The sequence below is a fragment of the Triticum urartu genome, chromosome 6 (genome assembly GCF_003073215.2).
Source record: "Triticum urartu cultivar G1812 chromosome 6, Tu2.1, whole genome shotgun sequence".
NCBI lineage: Eukaryota > Viridiplantae > Streptophyta > Magnoliopsida > Poales > Poaceae > Triticum > Triticum urartu.
The window spans coordinates 470,214,663-470,234,918 of record NC_053027.1 but is presented as its reverse complement, the minus strand read 5'-3'; positions in this window follow the sequence as shown (position 1 = coordinate 470,234,918).

Sequence of the window (20,256 nt, the reverse complement as noted above, 5' to 3'; positions counted from 1 at the left end):
GAGGAAATCCTGCCAACGCACGCGCGCGACGGGACGTAGCCGCAGGCCCGGGCCCGCCACTCGCAGGCCTCGGTCCGAGCGCGGATCTTCCGTGGCCCACATGGGCCGCTCGCCTTCCCGTGGCGGTTTTATTCCGCCATCATGGCACAGTAATCGCGGGACGTGGGGGAGTGGGCACGATCGATCCTCACGCTTCCCCACGCCGCGCCTCTTCGGTTCCACCACGCGAGCCTATAAGTAGGGGGAGGAGGGGGAGCGACAGAGGTTCGCACGCTCTCTCTCGCTCCGTCCCCTCTCGTCCTTGCTTCTTCCTCTCGTCGCTGCCGCAGCCTCCCGTCTCAGCGCCGCCGCGCCTCCACATCGCTTCGCTCCCATGGCGCTGTCAAGCTCGTGGGACGGCTCCAACGTCCATGAGGATCACGTGGAGTTCCTCCGCCAGATTCGGCGCCTGCCCGACGCCAACCTCGTGCGGGTCCGTCTGGCGCCGAAGACGGAGATCTCGCCGGCGCCAGAGGAGGGCGAGCGGGTCGTCTTCCGCTCGCACTTCCTGCACGGCTTCGGCCTTCCGGCGAGCGGATTTCTGCGCTCCTTCCTCGAGTTCTACAACCTCCAGCCGCATCACCTCACGCCCAATGCGGTGATGCTGCTGTCGGCCTTCGTCTCCCTCTGCGAAGGCTTCTTGGGGCTGTTCCCCACGCTGGAGCTCTGGGGAGAGTTCTTCCAGAGCAAACTCGGCACCGTCGTCGCGGGCGTGCCCGCCCCCTGCGGGGCCTTCATCACCATGAGGAGGGCGAGCGAGAACAACCCGTTCCCGCCCATCCCCCTGATCCAGTCGGTGAAGATCTGACAAAAATCATATTTCTACGTGAAGAACGTCGCCGAGCAAGGAGACCACATCAACCTGCCGGCTTACGTAGCCGGCCCGCCGGCTGGGAGGCAGCCCTCGTGGAGTTTCCGGTCCCGGTCACTGTCTCAGGCCGGGAACGCCGCCGTCTCCCGGCTTCGGGTGATGATCCAGTCGGAAAACCTGAACGGGGCCGACTTGGTGGCCGCCTTCGTGGAGCGCCGGATATCTCCTCTCCAAAGCTGGCCCCACATGATGTGCCAGATGAGCGGCCGCTTCGACCCAAGCCGGCTGAGCACCAGGGAGATGCCTCACGCGGAGGTATCGTATATGGTAAACTATATCTCCAACTGCAAGCTCGCCGAGGACTGGCGATACGGCAAGGCGCCGTATTCTCGCGCCAACCCTCCGCCCGTGGTAAGCTTTATTTTCTTCCTTCTTTTCATTGGTATCCGGCTTCATGATGGCCGGCTTCTAATCAGTCGGTCCTTCTTAGCAGAACCCCCTTCTCCCGCCGACGACCGGGACAGCGGGGATAGAACACCAGTATGCCCCCGACCGCACGGCGGACGACGTCGACGATCCGGACTTGGGGGCGGCCGCCATGGAAGACGCCGTCGTGGGGGACGACGCCGAGCCCGGGGGCACAAGGCTCACCGCCAGCTTCGAGGACTGGCCGGATGATTTCGAAGCCGAAGTCGCCCCGCGTCGCCAGCCGGCGGCCGACCATCAGGGCGCGGGCTCGTCTATCGCGCCGGCTGCCGGCGGCGGCGCACAGAAGCGCCGGGCCGCTTCAGGCCTCTTCGGCAGTCGGCCGAAGAAGTCCAAAGCCTCCACCGCGGCGACCAAGCGAGACGAGGCGGCTGCGAAAGCGGCCCGCTTCCGCAAGGCGGTGAAGCAGCCTCAGGCGGTCTCAGCGTAAGTCTTCAATTGCCTTGCCGCATGCTCTTCATCATTCTCTTCTTGTTCGAGCATTCTTCTTAATTTCTTCCGCTTGCTGGACAGGGAGCCGCTTTCCCTTGAGCTTTGGTCCGGGCGGCTCCGTGGTTGGGCCGGCTGGAGGTTCTTCAAGCTCCCGCCGCGTGGACCCCCGCGCCGACCTTAGGGAGGCCACAGAGCAGAACGCCCGTGAAGCGCGGGAGGAGCGCGAGGCGGCGGAGAAGGCGGTCGCCCAGGCAGCGAGGGAGCAGGCCGACGCGGCAGCCAAGGCCCAGATGGAGGCGGCGACCGTGGAGTCGGAGGCGGAAGGTTCGCGCAACCAGCCTCCGCTGCTCGCCATTCCCCTCCGAGCCGTGGCCCCCGACACCCCATTGCCCTTGGCGGAGGAGATCGTCCAAGACCCGCCGCTAATGGAGAGGGGGGAAGACCCCGTGGCCTTTGCGAGGAGAGCGCCGCCAGTAGCGCCAACCGGAGGGGGCCAAGGCGGCCAATCGTCGGCGACGCCAGAGGGGCCGACCGGGGGTGAGCCGGAGAACAGAGCCGGCCTCGAGGTATAGCCGGTGATGGGCCAGCGCACGGGGGGAGGCGCTGCTCCGCCGGAGTTGCGCCGAGTCGCGGGCGCAGGCCAGTCGGCGGAAGATCTGGAGGCGGCCAGCACTGCCACGTCCGAGTGGACTCCCAGCGGAGGGACTGGCGAGCTGAACATGGCGGTTCAAGGGGTCCGGAGCCGGCTGCAAGCTCAGGCCGCCCTGCTGCAACAGTTCACCCAGGAGTTCCTGTCGACGCGAGCCACCATCCGGGTGAGTCTTTCATTCTTGGCCGCTTTTGATTTCTTGATTTCTTCCGTGGGGGCGCGTCAGCGCACCCACTGGGTGTAGTCCCTGAGATTCGGGCCGACTGCTGCGCAGTCGGGTCGGATCTTTCTCGATGGCTACCTTACTTTGCTTTTTGTCTGGACTTTCAGGAATATCACAACCTCCGTGCTGCCGCCTTCAACTCCCAGGCTCGGGAGTTGAGCCGGAGGACCGACGACCTGGCCGACAGTCGAAGTAAGTACTCGATCTTGTCTGTCTCCTGTGGGGGCGCGTTAGCGCACCCACTGGGTGTAGTCCCCGAGATTCGGGCCGACTGCTGAGCAGTCGGGTCGGATCTTTCTCGACGACTCTTTCCTTATTGATTTTTCTTTTTCTTTGTCTTCAGGGGCCAACGCCGACTTGAGGAAGGAGCTCGGCGAAGCGAAGGCCGCCCTTCATACCAAGGACGCCGAGTACGCTGCCTTGGTTTAGGAGCGTGATCGCCTGGCCAAGAAGCTGGCCGACCAGGAGAAGAGCCACAGGGTGGCCCTGCAGGCGGCGCAGGATAGCGAAGCCGCCCTGAAGGCAGAGTATGAGACCGAGGCGGCGAGCTGGGCTGAGACCCGACGAGCCCTGGATGAAGGCTTCGGCCGGATTGAGGATTTGATCGACGGTAAGCCGCCTTCCTCGCCCCTCTCCTGCCCCTTGCCGCCTGGGTTTTTGGCTTAACTTGAGCTGCTGCTTGTTTTTTGGTGCAGACTACTTCCCCGGCTATTCCGCCTTCGCCGCCCAAAGCATTGAGGCCCATCACGAGGCGCGCCGTCAGGCGGGGGCCAACATCGCGCCGGATGCGAACCGGACGCTTGAGGAGCAGCTCTTGGCTGTCTAGGCGCGATTGCAGCCGGCTCATCGGATGCTTCGCCGGCTCCAACGTGCCGGGGCGCAAGTGTTGGCCGCCCTTTGGCCCGGCGAGACGATCCCCGCACCCCAAGCCGAACTGCCGACTGGCTAGAGGTCGCAGTCGGTCGCTTTGAGGCTTGGAAGGCGTCGGCGGCCCGCCTCGGAGCCGGGCGGGCGTTGGAGTTCGTTCGGGCTTGGTACCCAGGGCTGAGCCTGGACCAGCTGCGCACTTGGAGGATGGAGGCCGTCGCGGAGCTGGAGGAGGTGAGGCCGGCTATCGCCCAACGGCCTTCGACGATCGCCGAGTGCACCGACATCAGCGTTTTCGCACCCGAAATCGATGATGACGGTGTTGCTCAGCCGGAGGAGTGGTTCGGGCTGAACCCGGCGGTGGGCGAGGACTCGGCGGAGGAGATTGCCTCTAGCGACGAGGGCGAGGATGACGAAGAGGAGGACGGCGAAGACGTCGAGCCGGCTGGTGGAACAACCGGCCGACCTCAGGCCGACCGTGCCTCCAGCAACAAGGCGCGTGGAAGCGCGCCCTCTACGGGAGGCGGTGACCAAGCCGAAGTTCGCCAGCCGGCCGCTCCTTCAGCCGGCACGACCATCTCCGCCAACCAGTCCGGCTCGTCGGCCGCTCCGCCAGCTTGACCTGCTGTCTTTATCTTTCCTGCTTGTTGTCTTTTGAACAATCTTCATTAAGTTTTCGCAGTTCCACCCACTGGGGGTGTATCCAAACTATGTTGAATGCTGGCCTCTCGGAGGTCTTTTATGTAAATATTATTATGTGCATGTTTAGTTTCCATTCGCGTATGCTTTTTATCCTTAGGCCTTTTCCTTTGCCGCCTTCCCTCTTTGGGGAGGCAAGTACTTGAGCTTTCTTGGATTGAAGTGAAGTGAATGGAAACCGGCCGGCCGGCTACTCTGGTAGCCAGTCGGCGGTGGGAGAAAAAACCGGCTTTTGTTATATTAGTCCGTTAGTCCCTAGCCGTTTTTCGTGTGGGCGCCCGTTCCTGCCTTTAACTCTTGCCAGCCGGACAGCCGGTTCTTCGAACTGCGACTTTTGGCAAGAGAAGGCTTGGGAGCCAGCACACTACTTGTCTGACTGCGGGTAGGACTTCTAATATAACTCCAGTCGGCCAGTCCCCGAGCCGACTAGTCGAACTCGGTGCTGGACGGAACAAGTAAATGAAATGACAAGGTCATAAGCATGATACTTTTCATTCATAAATAAGGGATGGCAGTCCCCGAGCCCTCCTCGGGGGGTCTACTGTCTCGTACTTAATACAAAAGTTAGCGTGATACATACTGCATTTCAACTGTAAAATCTTCGAAGGAGGTTGGCGTTCCATGGTCGTTCCGACTCCTTGCCGGAGTCGTCTCTCTTGCGTGCTTTCGGCTTCTGTGCATCGATCAGGTAGTAGGAGTCGTTGCCTAGAGCTCTGCTGATGATGAAGGGGCCTTCCCAAGGGGCTGAGAGCTTGTGCTGGCCGGCTGTTCGCTGGATCAGCCGGAGCACAAGATCGCCCTCCTGGAAAGATCTTGGCCTGACCTTCCGGCTGTGGTAGCAGCGCAAACCCTGCTGGTAGATGGCAGACCGGCTGAGGGCTAACAGCCGGCTTTCTTCCAGCAGGTCGACGCCGTCTTCTCGTGATTCCTTGGCCTTCGCTTCCGTGTACATGGTTACTCGAGGCGAGTCGAACTCGATGTTAGTTGGGATGACCGCCTCGGCACCATATACAAGGAAGAAAGGGGTGAAGCCGGTTGATTTGTTTGGTGTAGTGCGCAGACTCCAGAGGACGGCCGGCAGCTCATCGAGCCAACAACCGGCTGAGCGCTCCAGGGGTACGACCAGTCGAGGCTTGATGCCGGAGAGGATGAGGCCGTTGGCTCGCTCGACCTGGCCGTTTGACTGCGGGTGGGCGACGGATGCTAAGTCCAGTCGGATACCTTGGGTTGCGCAGAAACGTGCCAAGGCTCCTTTGGCAAAATTCGTGCCATTGTCGGTGATGATGCTGTGTGGCACACCGTACCGAGTTGTTATGTCTGCGATGAACGTCACAGCAGTCGGCCCATTCAGCTTCTTGATCGGCTTTGCCTCAATCCACTTGGTGAATTTGTCCACGGCGACGAGCAAATGCGTCATGCCGCCGCGCGCCGTCTTGAATGGGCCCACCATGTCCAGTCCCCAAACGGCGAAGGGCCAAGTGAGGGGAATGGTCTTGAGTGCCGAAGTCGGCATGTGTTGCTTGGAGCTGAAGAGTTGGCACCCCTTGCAATGTTTAACTAATTCTTTGGCGTCATCCAAAGCGGTCGGCCAGAAGAAACCATGGTGGAAGGCCTTGGCGACAAGTGATCTTGAGGCCGCATGGTGGCCGCATTCTCCTTGGTGAATGTCTCTGAGGATTGCAATGCCCTTCTCTTGCTCGACGCACCGTTGGAGGACTCCAGTGACACTGCGCTTGACGAGTTCTCTGTTGACGATTGTGTATGCTCCGGCTCGACGTTGGACTTGTCTTGCCTCTGTTTCGTCAGCCGGCAGATCTTGGTTTACTAGGAAGTTGAGGATGGACTGAGCCCATGACGGAGCCGCGACTTCTTCTATTGCCAACGTGGCTACTGCCACTAGGGTGGGCGGGCTGGGTGGTGAAATGCTGGAGTCGGCCGCTGGCTGTTGTGCTGGTGCAGTCCCCGGGCCGGCTATCGCAGTCCCCGAGCCGGTTGCCGAAGTCCCCAGGCCGGCTGCGGGAGTCTCGGGGTCGCCTGCTTGGTTCTTCGAGCCGGACCCGGCCGCATCAGGGTCAGGCGGCATGAAGATGGAGTCGGATTCTGGAGATGGCTTGATAGATGGCTTGAGGAGGCGTTGTAGAGCGACGCCGGTTGGTATTGCTTGCCGAGTAGAGCCTATTCGAGCCAGGGTATCGGCTGGCTCGTTGTCGGCTCGCGGTACGTGGAGGAACTCGCATCCTTCAAAGTATCTGCTGAGTTGTTGGACCAGGAAGCGGTAGCTCGCCATATTTGCGTCCTTGGCGTCCCAGTCGCCGGATGATTGCTGGACCACTAGGTCCGAGTCGCCATAGCATAGGATCCGGCGAATGCTAAGTTCTTTGGCAAGCCGGAGCCCGTGTATGAGCGCCTCGTACTCAGCCACGTTGTTGGAGGCAGCAAAGTGGATCTGCAGCGTGTATCTGAGCTTGTCGCCTTTGGGAGAGGTAAGGACGACGCCGGCTCCCAAGCCGGTGTGCATCTTGGACCTGTCGAAGTGCATGCGCCAATGGGTGGAGTCGGGAGCCGGCGACAGGTACTGGGTCTCGGCCTAGTCGACGAGGAAGTCGGCCAGTGCTTGGGACTTGATGGCGGTGCGGGGCTGGTAGAAGATCGTGTAGGGGGCCAGCTCGATGGCCCATTTCGCCACCCGGCCGGATGCGTCCCGGCTGCCTATGATCTCGGCCAGCGGGGCGGTGCATACGACCGTGACGGGATGCTCTTGAAAGTAGGGCTTCAGCTTCTTGGCGGTGAAGTACACGCCGTAACACATCTTCTGGTAGTGCGGGTAGTTCTGCTTTGAGGCGGACAGCACCTCACTCAAATAATACACCGGCCTCTGGACCGGCTGGGCTCGGCCTTCTTCTGGGCGCTGGACTACGATGACGGTGCTGACCACCCGGCTGGTTGCGGCGATGTAGAGGAGCATGGGCTCTTTCTCAGTCGGCGCCGCCAGAACGGGCGGCGTGGCCAGCATCTTCTTTAGCTCGTGAAAAGCTTGGTCGGCCTGGTCGTTCCACTCGAAGTGAGTGCTCTTCTTCATGAGGCAGTAGAGGGGGAGAGCTTTCTCTCCGAGCCGGCTGATGAAGCGGTTCAAGGAGGCCAAGCACCCGGTGAACTTCTGAATGTCTCGAAGCTTGGTGGGGATCGCCATTCTCTCGATGGCCTTGATCTTCACCGGGTTGCATTCGATGCCGCGTTCGGAGACCAGGAAGCCTAGGAGCTGGCCGGCTGGCACCCTGAACACGCATTTCTCGGGGTTGAGCTTGATTTGGAACCGGCGTAAGTTCTCAAGCGTTTCCTTGAGGTCTCCCAGCAAGGTGCCGCGCTTCTCCGTCTTCACCACGATGTCGTCCACGTAAATGTGAGCGTTTCTGCCGAGCTGCTTGAGGAGGCACTTCTGCATGCAACGCTGAAAGGTGGCAACGGCATTTCTCAAGCCGAATGTCATAGTCAGGTAGCAGAAGGCTCCAAATGGCGTGATGAAGGCGGTCTTCAGGCGGTCGTCCGGATCCAGCTTTATCTGGTGATATCCGGAGTAAGCATCCAAGAAACTCAACAGCTCGCATCCGGCTGTGGAGTCTATCACTTGGTCTATCCTTGGCACGGCAAAGGGATCTTTGGGGCAGGCCTTGTTGAGGCTTGTGTAGTCTATGCACATGCGCCACTTGTTGTTCTTCTTTAGCACGAGGACTGGGTTGGCGAGCCACTCTGGAAAGAAAACTTCCATAATGAAGCCGGCTGCCAAAAGCCGGGCTATCTCCTCCCCTACAGTCCTGCGTTTCTCCTCCGACAGTCGGCGAAGGGGTTGTCTGACTGGCTTTGCGTCTTCTCGAACGTGTAGTTTGTGCTCGGCGAATTTCCTCGGAACACCCGGCATGTTCTTGGGGGACCATGCAAAGATGTCCCGATTCTCACGGAGGAAATCGGCGAGCTCGCCTTCCTATTTGCTGTTCAGGTTTGCCCCGATGACGGCAAACCTCTCTGGATGCTCGGGGTCAAGAGGTATCTTCTTTGTCTCCTTGGCCGGCTGGAAAGATCCTTAAGTATCATGCTCCTTGGGGTCGGGGGACACGGCCGACTGCTTGCCGGCTATGGCCACGACTCGGTCCAACATCTTCTTTTCCTCGGCAATCACAAGGGACTCGGCCAGCCAGCTGCTGGCTACCGCGCACTCAGAGGACTTCTTGTAATCGCCGGCTATGGTGATGATGCCTTTGGTGCTTGGTATCTTCATCTTGAGGTATGCATAGTGGGGAACTGCCATGAATTTGGCCAAGGCAGGTCGGCCAAGCAATGCATGGTAACGGCTCTCCAGGTCCACCACTTCAAACCAGATCGCTTCCCGGCGGAAATGCTCCTTGTCCCCAAAAAGCACATCGATCTTGATCTTGCCAATGGGGGCGCAGGACAAGCCGGGTACGATGCCATGAAACACTGTCCGAGTAGGCGTGAGCTGCTTCGTCTTGACGTTTAGCTTCTCCAGGGTGTCACGGTACAGGATGTTGATGCTGCTCCTGCCGTCTATCAACACACGGGAGAAGCGAGCGGCGCGTCTGTCCGTTGCAAGGGTGGCTTCCAGGACCAAAGCATAAGAGCCGGGAGACGGCATCACCTCCGGATGGTCGGCCCGGCTCCAGCTAATGGGCTTTTCTGACCAATGCATGTGTCCAGCGGGGTTGGCAGCGACCACGCTGACTTCCTGGTGCTCTCGGCATTTGCTGCGCCGGTCTTCGGGCTGGCTGGTAAAGACGATGTAGGTTGCTTGCTCGTCGGGGAATTCGTCGTGCACGGCTCCGACTGCGGGCCGAGCGGCCGGAGGCGGCGGGGCCGGTAGGCGGAGGCGGCACGAGCCCCTCGCCTTTAGAGATTCGGGTGAGCCAATGGCACTTCCGGGTTGTGTGGTTGGACGGCTTCGCGCCACTGTGGAACTTGCACGGGGCGTCGAGAGTTTGCTCGTAGGAGAAGGCGGGCTGCCAAGCCGCCCTGCCGCCCTTGGGCTTCTTGGGCGCCGGTCGCTCTTCAGGCGGCGCGTCTTCGACTGTGGCCACCTGCCGACTGGCGGGAGGCGGCGCGGGGCCCTTGCGCTTGTGGTCGTTCGAGTGGGGGTGTCGGCCGGAATCCCCAGCCGGTGTCTTGGGCGCCGGGTTGAGTACCTTTCCGGACGCGTCTACCCGAAGCTCGGTCTTCATCGAGGAGTCGGCGGTGGCGTACTTGTCCGCTATGTCCAGAAGCTCATCGAGGGTAGTCGGCTCGTCGCAGAGGAGCTTGTGCTTGAGGAGGGTGCCTTCTCGGCATCCGGCTGTGAAGTATTCTATGGCTTGCACCTCGTGCACCCCTTCGCAAGAGTTGCGGAGCTCGGCCCAACGCGTGAGGTAATCGCGAGTGGACTCGGCGGGGCCTTGTACGCACAAGGAGAGCTGTCTGGGCTTGGGAGCCCGCTTGTAGGTGCTGGTGAAGTTGCGGATGAAGGCTTCGGTGAAATCTAGCCAGCTGTTGATGCTGAGAGGCTTGAGGCTATTGAGCCAGGTTCACGCTGTGCCTTGCAGCATGAGGGGCACGTACTTCACGGCAACGCGCCGGTTGCCGTTGGCTATGCTGACCGCCGTGGAGTAGTCGATTAGCCAATCTTCCGGCTTCACGGAGCCGTTGTACTTGGGCGTGTCTCTTGGGAGCGAGAACCCTTTGAGGAAAGGCTCGTCGTGGATGCGGGGGCCGAAACAAGGCGGGCCGACATCGTCTTCTTCTTCCAACGCCAGGGATCGCGCCAGGCGGTCGATCCGATGGCAGGCGTCGTTCTCGCCGACTCCTTCGCGGCGACCTAGTCGGCCGCTGAGAGTCGGGTGCGCCACTGGCGGTGGGGTGGGATATCTCTCTCCATGGGGTCGAGGCGGAGGCGGGTTGCCCCGCCATTCCATGGCTCGGGGATGGCCGTCCACGTCTCGCTCGATGGAGATTAGGGTCCGGCTACGGCTGGCAGCCGGCTCTTTCTCGCGCCGCGCGCGGGTGTTGCTCGTAGCCGGCGTTCGGGACGTCGCGCCGTGATCTCGGCACGGGGGAGGGCTTCCCGCGCGGGCGTCTGCTTCGTGCCGCTGCGCGGCTACGTCGATCAGTTGCTGGATGCGCCGGGTCATGTGGGGGAGGTCTTCGGCCTCCAAGCCGTCCAACTCGTCTACGGCCGCCTGGGCGGCACGCAAGTTCTCGAGCGGAGTGGCATAGACCGGGCGGTCAACTCCCAGCGTGTCGGTGATGATGGCGTCGCGTTGCTTGACAAGGCCGGCCCGGCTTGGCCCGCCTGGGGCCGGCGTGCCGAAGGCGGCGCGGTCAGCTTCGCGCTGGTAGGCCTCAGTGAGGCGTCTTACGGAAGCCAGCCTCCGGCCCTCTGCGAGGAGGGCGAGGCGGCGTGCCTCCAGTGCTTCGTCGTCGGCATCACCCGGGAGGGGGGTGGACAAGTCATGGGCCGCCGCGTGCGGGGCGTCGTGGGTGCTCTCGCCGGCCGGGCCGCCGTGGCCGACAACCATCACTTCGGTGGTGACAGTATCGCAGCCGTCGGCTCGAGGGAGCGGGTCGTTGTAGATCGTGACGTTGGTGGGGAAGGTGTCGAACGAGGCCGTGTCGGAGTCGACAGGCATCGGGTCGGTGGAGCCAACCGACTCCAGGTCCGCAGCGGGCTCGCTGGAGACATGGAGCTGACCGAGAAGGTTGGCGAGGTGGTCGGTGCCCGCATCGGAGGCGAGCTCGTCGGAGATGAGGGTTTCGTCGAGGAGATCGGCGAGGCTGCCCGCCGCGCAGATGCTGGTGACGCCTTGCAGCGCATCGTGGCAAGCGCCATCGGGCGTGCCGGGCTGGCTACGCTCGCGGGGGAGGAAGAGGGTTCTCGTCCAGAACAGGTCTCCGGACGACGGTGCACCTGGCCCCACGGTAGGCGCCAAATGTCGGGTGGTAGGTGCGACATATGCCAACGGGTGGCTTATCATTGTGGGAGCCAGTAAGACATCGCCGGTGCCTGGAAACGGGATAAGGCGAAGACATGCACGCCGGCGGATCTTACCCAGCTTCGGGGCTCTCCGTGGAGATAACACCCCTACTGCTGCTCTGTGGGGTCTCCGCATGATCACTCGAGGAACAAGTAGCTACACAATGCTCCTTGAGCTGTTTGGTGGGAGGAGGAAGAAGGGCACGGCTAGCCTGCTTCCTCTCCTTGTGTGGTGTCTAAGACTAGCAGGGGTCGAACCCTTTGCATGGGTGCCCCGGGGGGTTTATATAGGCCTACCCCCCGGGGGTACAATGGTAATCCGACTGGGCGCGGGGCCCAGCCGTCTGTGACTGCACTCGCCGGCTTCTGCGTCGGCTGCTGGGGCCCGCCGACTGGTGGGTCTGGTCGGCGGCTGGTTATTGTGGCTCCATCTTGGTGATGTGGGCTTCGTCGTGGTAGGCGCGGCTACAGTGCCGCCGCCCGTCAGGCGATCGCTGTAGCCTCACCGCGCCTTGTCTCCTTAATGGGGCGTCTTCTTCGAGGGAGGTGGCAAGCCGACTGCGGGGAGCCAGCTCTGTCTTGGGCCGACTGGTTGGAGGCGCGGCCGCCTTCGGGCGTCTTTCTGCCCGAAGGGGCCCACCGTCTGTGGGCCACGCTGGCGGCCCGTCGTGGGTGACACCATGGTCAACATGGCAACAGTGCCGCGCCGGACGGGTCATGCCTACTCCGTACGGCACACCGTGCCATGCGTGCTCCGGGATTCGGGGGTGGCAGGCTTCACTGTAGCCACGCCCCGTCGCACCACCGTTAGGTGGGTGCAAACTTTGAGGGTACGGTCTCGACCGCTTTATGGGAGCCGGCTTCTTGGAGCCGGCCTCCTCATGGCCGGCTTCTTGAAATCGGCATCTTGGAGCCGGCTTCTTCGAGTCGGCCTCCCATGGTTTTCTTCGGGTAAAGTTGGGCCGCATTCTTCGAGCTGGCCTGGGTGACAGCCAGCTTGGGGAAGGCGGCCCCATGTCTTGGATCCCTGAGAGCCGGACGGGCTCGTAATTTTTTCAGAAGGGCCAGGGGAAGCCAGCTAGACTATCCATGGCTATTTACTCCGACACTTGATCTACCACGAGACCGTATGTTGTGTTCTAACCCTAAGTTAAGTAATGATCAATCTGTCCCTACGGACTAAACCCCTCAACTTATATAGGCACATGGGGTATCTAGTTTTACATATGGTCGGTCGTCAGCTGTAAAAACATGCCAATAGCCAGAGCAATCCTTGGGGGTACACGACAAGTCTTCAGCAGAGTCCCTCTTGAGCACGGAATTTCCTAACGGACGCTCGCTGCATCGAGTTGTCGAGGCTTCGCACAGAGAGGCGAGCGACTAGCGATCAAGATGGGCCGGCCCAGTTAGGAGATAGCGCTGGCGCTACAGCTTCCGGTTTTGGGAACCTTCTGGAGGGTTCCTGAACGGTTTTGGGAACCTTCTAGAAGGTTCTTGAACCGGGTTTTCACTAGTTTTTTTTGTTTGCTTTTTCTTTGTTGTTTTTCCTGTTTTTTCTTTTTCTTTCCTCGCTTTTCTGTTTCTTTATTTCATCTTTCAATTCCTTTTTCTTCTCCTTTTATTTTCTTTTTGTTCACGTTTCAAATTATGTTTGAGAGTTTCAAAACATCTTCCCATTACAAAATTGTTCTCCATTTCAAATTCGCGCTTCCAAATTTGTTCTCCATTTCAAAATTTGTTCTCAACATTCAAAAATTGTTCTCCATTTCTAAATTTGTTCTCAACATTCAAAAAATGTTCGTGCTTTCAAAAACTGTTCGAGCTTCCAAATTTGTTCTCCATTTCAAAATTTGTTCTCAACATTAAAAAAAAATCGTGCTTTAAAAAATTGTTCGCATCGTTTCAGAAACTGTTCACCTTTTAATGTTTTATTCACAAAACAACAAATATTTTGTTTAAAAAAAGTTCCCATTTCCAAAATTTGTTCACAAATACAAAAACTGTTCACATGTTTAAATTTTGTTTGCAAATGCAAAAATGTATGTGAATTTCAAAAAAATGTTCCAAATGTTGTTCACAAATTCAAAGCTGTTCAGGAAGTTCAAAAATTTGTTCACAATTTGAAAAAAATGGTTTCAAAATTTGTTCACATATGAAAAAAAATCTTCTCATGTTTATTTTTTGTTCAAAATTCAATAGTGTTTGCGAATTTTTTAAAAAAAATCTTTTTTCCAAATTTTGTTCACATATTGAAGGTTCATGTTTTTCAAAATTAGTTCGCAAATGAAAATAATGCTAGAATTTTGTAAAAGTAGTTTTAAATTTTCAAATGTATTCATTTTTTGAATTTCTTAATTTTTTTCTATAAATGTTTTGTGTTTACAGTAACTAGTTGATTATTTCAAAAAATGTTCTCGTATTTAATTTTTTGTTCCATTTTTTAACTTTTTTGAGTTTCCCAAATAATGTTTTCCTTTCAAAAAGTATTTTCTTTTAAAAAAAATCTTGTTTGGCATTTTTGTAAAAATAAATAATCTGCCACGTATTGTAGTTCATATATACCGGGCTGCCATTTTACACACTAAATCTCAGTTATACAGTGGCTACGGACGCGCTTTCATGGCGGGAGGACTTGTGTTCTATCCCTCGCCCACAAGTTTTTATGGAATTTTGTGAATTTGTTTTATTTTTTGCTGCTTCTGTTTGGTTTTTTTACGTCGGCGCTGCCAGTCTTTCACGAATAGCTTGCCTGGCGGAGTGGCTAGCGCATAGCGTGCGTGTGTAGAGATCACGGGTTCGGTTCCAGTACTGGCGCCTTTTTTGGCATCTCTTTCATTCAGCAAAGGACAGCGAATGGGCCGGCCCACGTGAACCGCATCCTGTGCGAAACGGCAACTTCTTGCCGCAATAAGCGGCATATAGGAGGGGAGTCCTTGTGAGATCGGTGGGTCATAAGCTCGGCCCATAGACCGCAGGTCAACTAGGTCAGTACCCCCTAGTCCATGACTTTGACTTCGGCACGTGAGTTCCTCCTCGTTGTCAGTTCTCACAATTTGTCCTGAGTCTTTACGCCTTTTTTGGCATCTCTTTCATTCAGCAAAGGACAGCGAATGGGCCGGCCCACGTGAACCGCATCCTGTGCGAAACGGCAACTTCTTGCCGCAATAAGCGGCATATAGGAGGGGAGTCCTTGTGAGATCGGTGGGTCATAAGCTCGGCCCATAGACCGCAGGTCAACTAGGTCAGTACCCCCTAGTCCATGACTTTGACTTCGGCACGTGAGTTCCTCCTCGTTGTCAGTTCTCACAATTTGTCCTGAGTCTTTACTCATCGAAAACCGAGGTCTTTGTAATCTGAATACTTTTCTAGCGATCTGATCCCACCACGCGTGGTCCCCGTTGATAGAAATAATTCCTCCTCGATCCAGCAAAGGACAGCGAATGGGCCGGCCCACGTGAACCGCATCCTGTGCGAAACGGCGACTTCTTGCCGCAATAAGCGGCATATAGGAGGTCCCCTTGAGCACGCCAGTGCTTGAGGCTTCCAGAGTCCTTGTGAGATCGGTGGGCCATAAGCTCGGCCCACGGACCGCAGGCCAACTAGGTCAGTACCCCCTAGTCCATGACACCGTCAGTAGCCCCTGAACTTGTCTCTGGAGACGGGGTAAGCAATCTTTCTCGGACAGGTGACTTCGACTTCGGCATGCGAGTTCCTCCTCGTTGTCAGTTCTCACAATTTGTCCTGAGTCTTTACTCATCGAAAACCGAGGTCTTTGTAATCTAAATACTTTTCTAGCGATCTGATCCCACCACGCGTGGTCCCCGTTGATAGAAATAATTCCTCCTCAATCCACGAGCCATCTGGGGGACCGACTGCTTTAAGGTGAGGCGTCGAAACGTCTCTTTTGCCTTATTTAATGGGGGCACGACCCGAGGCCGCAGCGGAGACGCGCATTCCAAATTTCTCCTTGCTCGGTTGAGACGTGAGACCCTTCCCCAAAATCTCCATCTCGAGAGCTTTAGCAATGGCGACCAATGCGGGTTCGTCGACACGTCCCCATGGACCCTCAAAGGTGACCGGGGGAGCTACGTCGTTTCCCGCCTTTGACTAAACCAACTCGCCACCCAAGGTTACTTACCAAACTCATATCTAACTTCCACTCACCCCCAGCTTAATGTTCGTAAATGGGCAAGCGCATGCAGATAGCCACCCTACTCCGTATGGAGAGGAGATGGTGTGTTTTGTTCCTTTCTTATTACGAGGCCTTGGATTTCCCATCCGCCCCTTCCTCTGGGGCCTACTGGAGTTCTACGGGATCCAACTCCACCACCTTACCCTAACTCCATTCTACACATTGAGGGGTTCGTCACCTCTGCGAGATATCCTCCCGCTGCTCGAGCCATTACTCTTTTTTTCAGGGGTAAAGGATTGTATATTAATTAATCTAGACCAAGGCGAACCAGTTTATATAAGTGTACAACCCACTCGGGACTTGACCGTTGATACGTCTCCAACGTATCTATAATTTTTTATTTTTCCATGCTATTATAGTATCAATATTGGATGTTTATATGCAGCTATATATCATTTTTTGTGACTAACCTATTAACCTAGTGCCCAGTGTCAGTTCTTTTTTTGCTTTTCAGAAAATCAATATCAAACAGAGTTCAAATGGAGAAAAAACTTTGGATTAATTTTTTTGGACCAGAAGGGACCCTAGAGGGTTCGGGAGAAGACCTTGGGAGTCACGAGGGAGCGACAAACCCAGGGGGCATGCCCCGAGGGGGTAGGCGCACCCTCCAGGCTTGTGGGCCCCTCGTGGCACCTCTTGACCTAATTCTACCTCTATAAATTCTCAAATATTCACACATCACAAAGCCACCCGAAATACTTTTCCCCCACTGCAAGTTTCTCTTCTTCCATGATCCCATCTGGAGGCCTTTTTCGGCACCCTGACAGAGGGCGAATCAATCACAGAGGGCTTCTACATCAACCTTGTTGCCCTTCCGATGATGTGTGAGTAGTTTACCACAGACCTACGGGTCCATAGCTAATAGCTAGTGAAGGAAATATGCCCTAGAGGCAATAATAAACTTGTTATTTATATTTCCTTATATCATGATAAATTTTTATTATTCATGCTAGAATTGTATTAACCAGAAACTTAGTACATGTGTGAATACATAGACAAAATAGAGTGTCCCTAGTATGCCTCAACTTGACTAGCTCGTTAATCAAAGATGGTTAAGTTTCCTGACCATAGACATGTGTTGTCATTTGATGAACGGGATCACATCATTAGAGAATGATGTGATGGACAAGACCCATCCGTTAGCTTAGCATAATGATCGTCTAGTTTTATTGCTATTGCTTTCTTCATGACTTATACATGTTCCTTTGACTATGAGATTATGCAACTCCCGAATACCGGAGGAACACCTTGTGTGCTATCAAACGTCACAACATAACTGGGTGATTATAAAGATGCTCTACAGGTGTCTCCGATGGTGTTTGTTGAGTTGGCATAGATCGAGATTAGGATTCGTCACTCTATGTATCGGAGAGGTATCTCTGGGCCCCCTCGGTAATGCACATCACTATGAGCCTTGCAAGCAATGTGACTAATGAGTTAGTCATGGGATGATGCATTACGGAACGAGTAAAGAGACTTGCCGATAATGAGATTGAACTAGGTATGATGATACCGATGATCAAATCTCGGGCAAGTAACATACCGATGACAAAGGAACAACATATGTTGTTATGCGGTTTGACCGATAAAGATCTTCGTAGAATATGTAGGAGCCAATATGAGCATCCAGGTTCCGCTATTGGTTATTGACCGGAGATGTGTCTTGGTCATGTCTACATAGTTCTCGAACCCGTAGGGTCCGCACGCTTAATGTTCGATGACGATTTGTATTATGAGTTATGTGATTTGATGACCGAAGTTTGTTCGGAGTCCCAGATGAGATCACGGACATGACGAGGAGTCTCGAAATGATCGAGAGGTAAAGATCGATATATTGGAAGGCTATATTCGGACATCGGAATGGTTCCGAGTGATTCGGGTATTTTTTGAAGTACCAGAGAGTTACGAGAATTCGTTAGGGAAAGTTAATGGGCCTTATTGGGCTTTAGTGGAGAGAGGGAAGAAGGGCCACAAGGTGGCGCGCGCCTCCCCCCTGCCCAAACCGAATGGGACAAGGGGTGGGCGCGCGTCCCACCTTTCCTTCTCCCTCTCCCTCCTTTCCTTCTTTCCTACTCCGAAAAGGAAAGGGAATCCTACTAGGAGTTGGGAGTCCTGGTAGGACTACCTACACTTGGCGCGCCCCTAGGAGGGCTGGCCTCTCTACCTCCCTCCTCTATATACGTGGGCAGGGGGAACCCCAAAGGCACTCCAAGATTTGTCTTAGCCGTGTGCGGTGCCCCCTCCACAGTTACACACCTCGGTCATATCATCGTAGTGCTTAGGTGAAGCCCTACGCCGGTATCTTCATCATCACCGTCGCCACGCCGTCGTGCTGACGGAACTCTCCCTCGTCCTCAACTAGATTAAGAGATCGAGGGACGTCATCGAGCTGAACGTGTGCTGACCACGGAGGTGCCATACATTCGGTACTTGGATCGGTTGGATCGTGAAGACGTTTGACTACATCAACCGCGTTACTAAACGCTTCCGCTTTCGGTGTACGAGGGTACGTATACACACTCTCCCCCCTCATTGCTATGCATCTCCTAGATAGATCTTGCGTGATCGTAGGAATTTTTTTGAAATACTGCGTTCCCTAACAGTGGCATCCGAGCCAGGTCTATGCGTAGATGTTATATGCACGAGTAGAACACAAAGAGTTGTGGGCGATGATAGTCATACTGCTTACCAACAATGTCTTACTTTGATTTGGCGGTATTGTTGGATGAAGCGGCCTAGACCGACATTACATGACCGCATTCATGAGACTGGTTCTACCGACGTGCTTCGCACACAGGTGGCTGGCGGGTGTCTGTTTCTTCAACTTTAGTTGAATCCAGTTTGACTACGCCCGGTCCTTGTTGAAGGTTAAAATAACACACTTGGCGAAAAATCATTGTGTTTTTGATGCGTAGGTAAGAACGGTTCTTGCTAGAAGCCCGTAGCAGCCACATAAAACTTGCAGCAACAAAGTAGAGGACGTCTAACTTGTCTTTGGAGGGCATGTTGTGATGTGATATGGTTAAGACATGATGAGATATAAATTGTTGTATGAGATGATCATGTTTTGTAGAAGTTATCGGCAACTGGCAGGAGCCTTATGGTTGTCGCTTTATTGTATGAAATGCAATCGCCATGTAATTGCTTTACTTTATCACTAAGCGGTAGCGATAGTCGTAGAATCAATAGTTGGCGAGACGACAACGGTGCGACAATGGAGATCAAGGTGTCAAGCCGGTGACGATGGTGATCATGACGGTGCTTTGGAGATGGAGATCAAAGGCACAAGATGATGATGGCCATATCATATCACTTATTTTGATTGCATGTGATGTTTATCCTTTATGCATCTTATTTTGCTTAGTATGGCGGTAGCATTATAAGATGATCCCTCATTAATTTTCAAGGTATAAGTGTTCTCCCTGAGTATGCACCGTTGCTAAAGTCATCGTGCCGAGACATGATAACCCACAAGTATAGGGGATCGCAATAGTTTTCGAGGGTAGAGTATTCAACCCAAATTTATTGATTCGACACAAGGGGAGCCAAAGAATATTCTCAAGTATTAGTAGTTGAGTTGTCAATTCAACCACACCTGGAAACTTAGTATCTGCAGCAAAGTGTTTAGTAGCAAAGTAATATGATAGTAGTGGTAACGGTAGCAAAAGGTAACAGTAGTAAAAGTAGTGTTTTTGGTATTTTGTAGTGATGATAGCAATAGCAACGGAAAAGTAAATAAGCGAAGAACAATATATGGAAAGCTCGTAGGCAATGGATCAGTGATAAAGAATTATGCTAGATGCGGTTCATCATGTCACAGTCATAACCTAGGGTGACACAGAACTAGCTCCAGTTCATTAATGTAATGTAGGCATGTATTCCGAATATAGTCATACGTGCTTATGGAAAAGAACTTGCATGACATCTTTTGTCCTACCCTCCCATGGCAGCGGGGTCCTTACGGAAACTAAGGGATATTAAGGCCTCCTTTTAATAGAGTACCGGAACAAAGCATTAACACATAGTGAATACATGAACTCCTCAAACTACGGTCATCACCGGTAAGTATCCCAATTTTTGTCACTTCGGGGTTAACGGATCATAACACATAATAGGTGACTATAGACTTGCAAGATAGGATCAAGAACTCTCATATATTGATGAAAACATAATAGGTTCAGATCTGAAATCATCGCACTCGGGCCCTAGTGACAAGCATTAAGCATAGCAAATTCATAGCAACATCAATCTCAAAACATAGTGGATACTAGGGATCAAACCCTAACAAAACTAACTCGATTACATGATAAATCTCATCCAACCCATCACCGTCCAGCAAGCCTACGATGGAATTACTCACGCACGGCAGTGAGCATCATGAAATTGGTGATGGAGGATGGTTGATGATGACGATGGCGACAAATTCCCCTCTCCGGATCCCCGAACGGACTCCAGATCAGCCCTCCCGAGAGGTTTTAGGGCTTGGCGGCGGCTCCGTATCGTAAAATGCGATGAATTCTTCTCTCTGATTTTTTCTGCTTGAAACACAATATTATAGAGTTGGAGTTGGAGTCGGAGGAGCACCAAGGGGCCCACGAGGTAGGGGGCGCGCCCTAGGGGGGCAGGCGCACCCCCACCCTTGTGGACAGGTGGTGGGCCCCTGGCCTTCATCTTTTGCAGGTATTTTTTATATTTTCCAAAAAGTTACTCCGTGAAGTTTCAGGTCATTCCGAGAACGTTTGTTTCTGCACATAAATAACACCATGGTAATTCTGCTGAAAACAGCATCAGTCCGGGTTAGTTCCATTCAAATCATGCAAGTTAGAGTCCAAAACAAGGGCAAAAG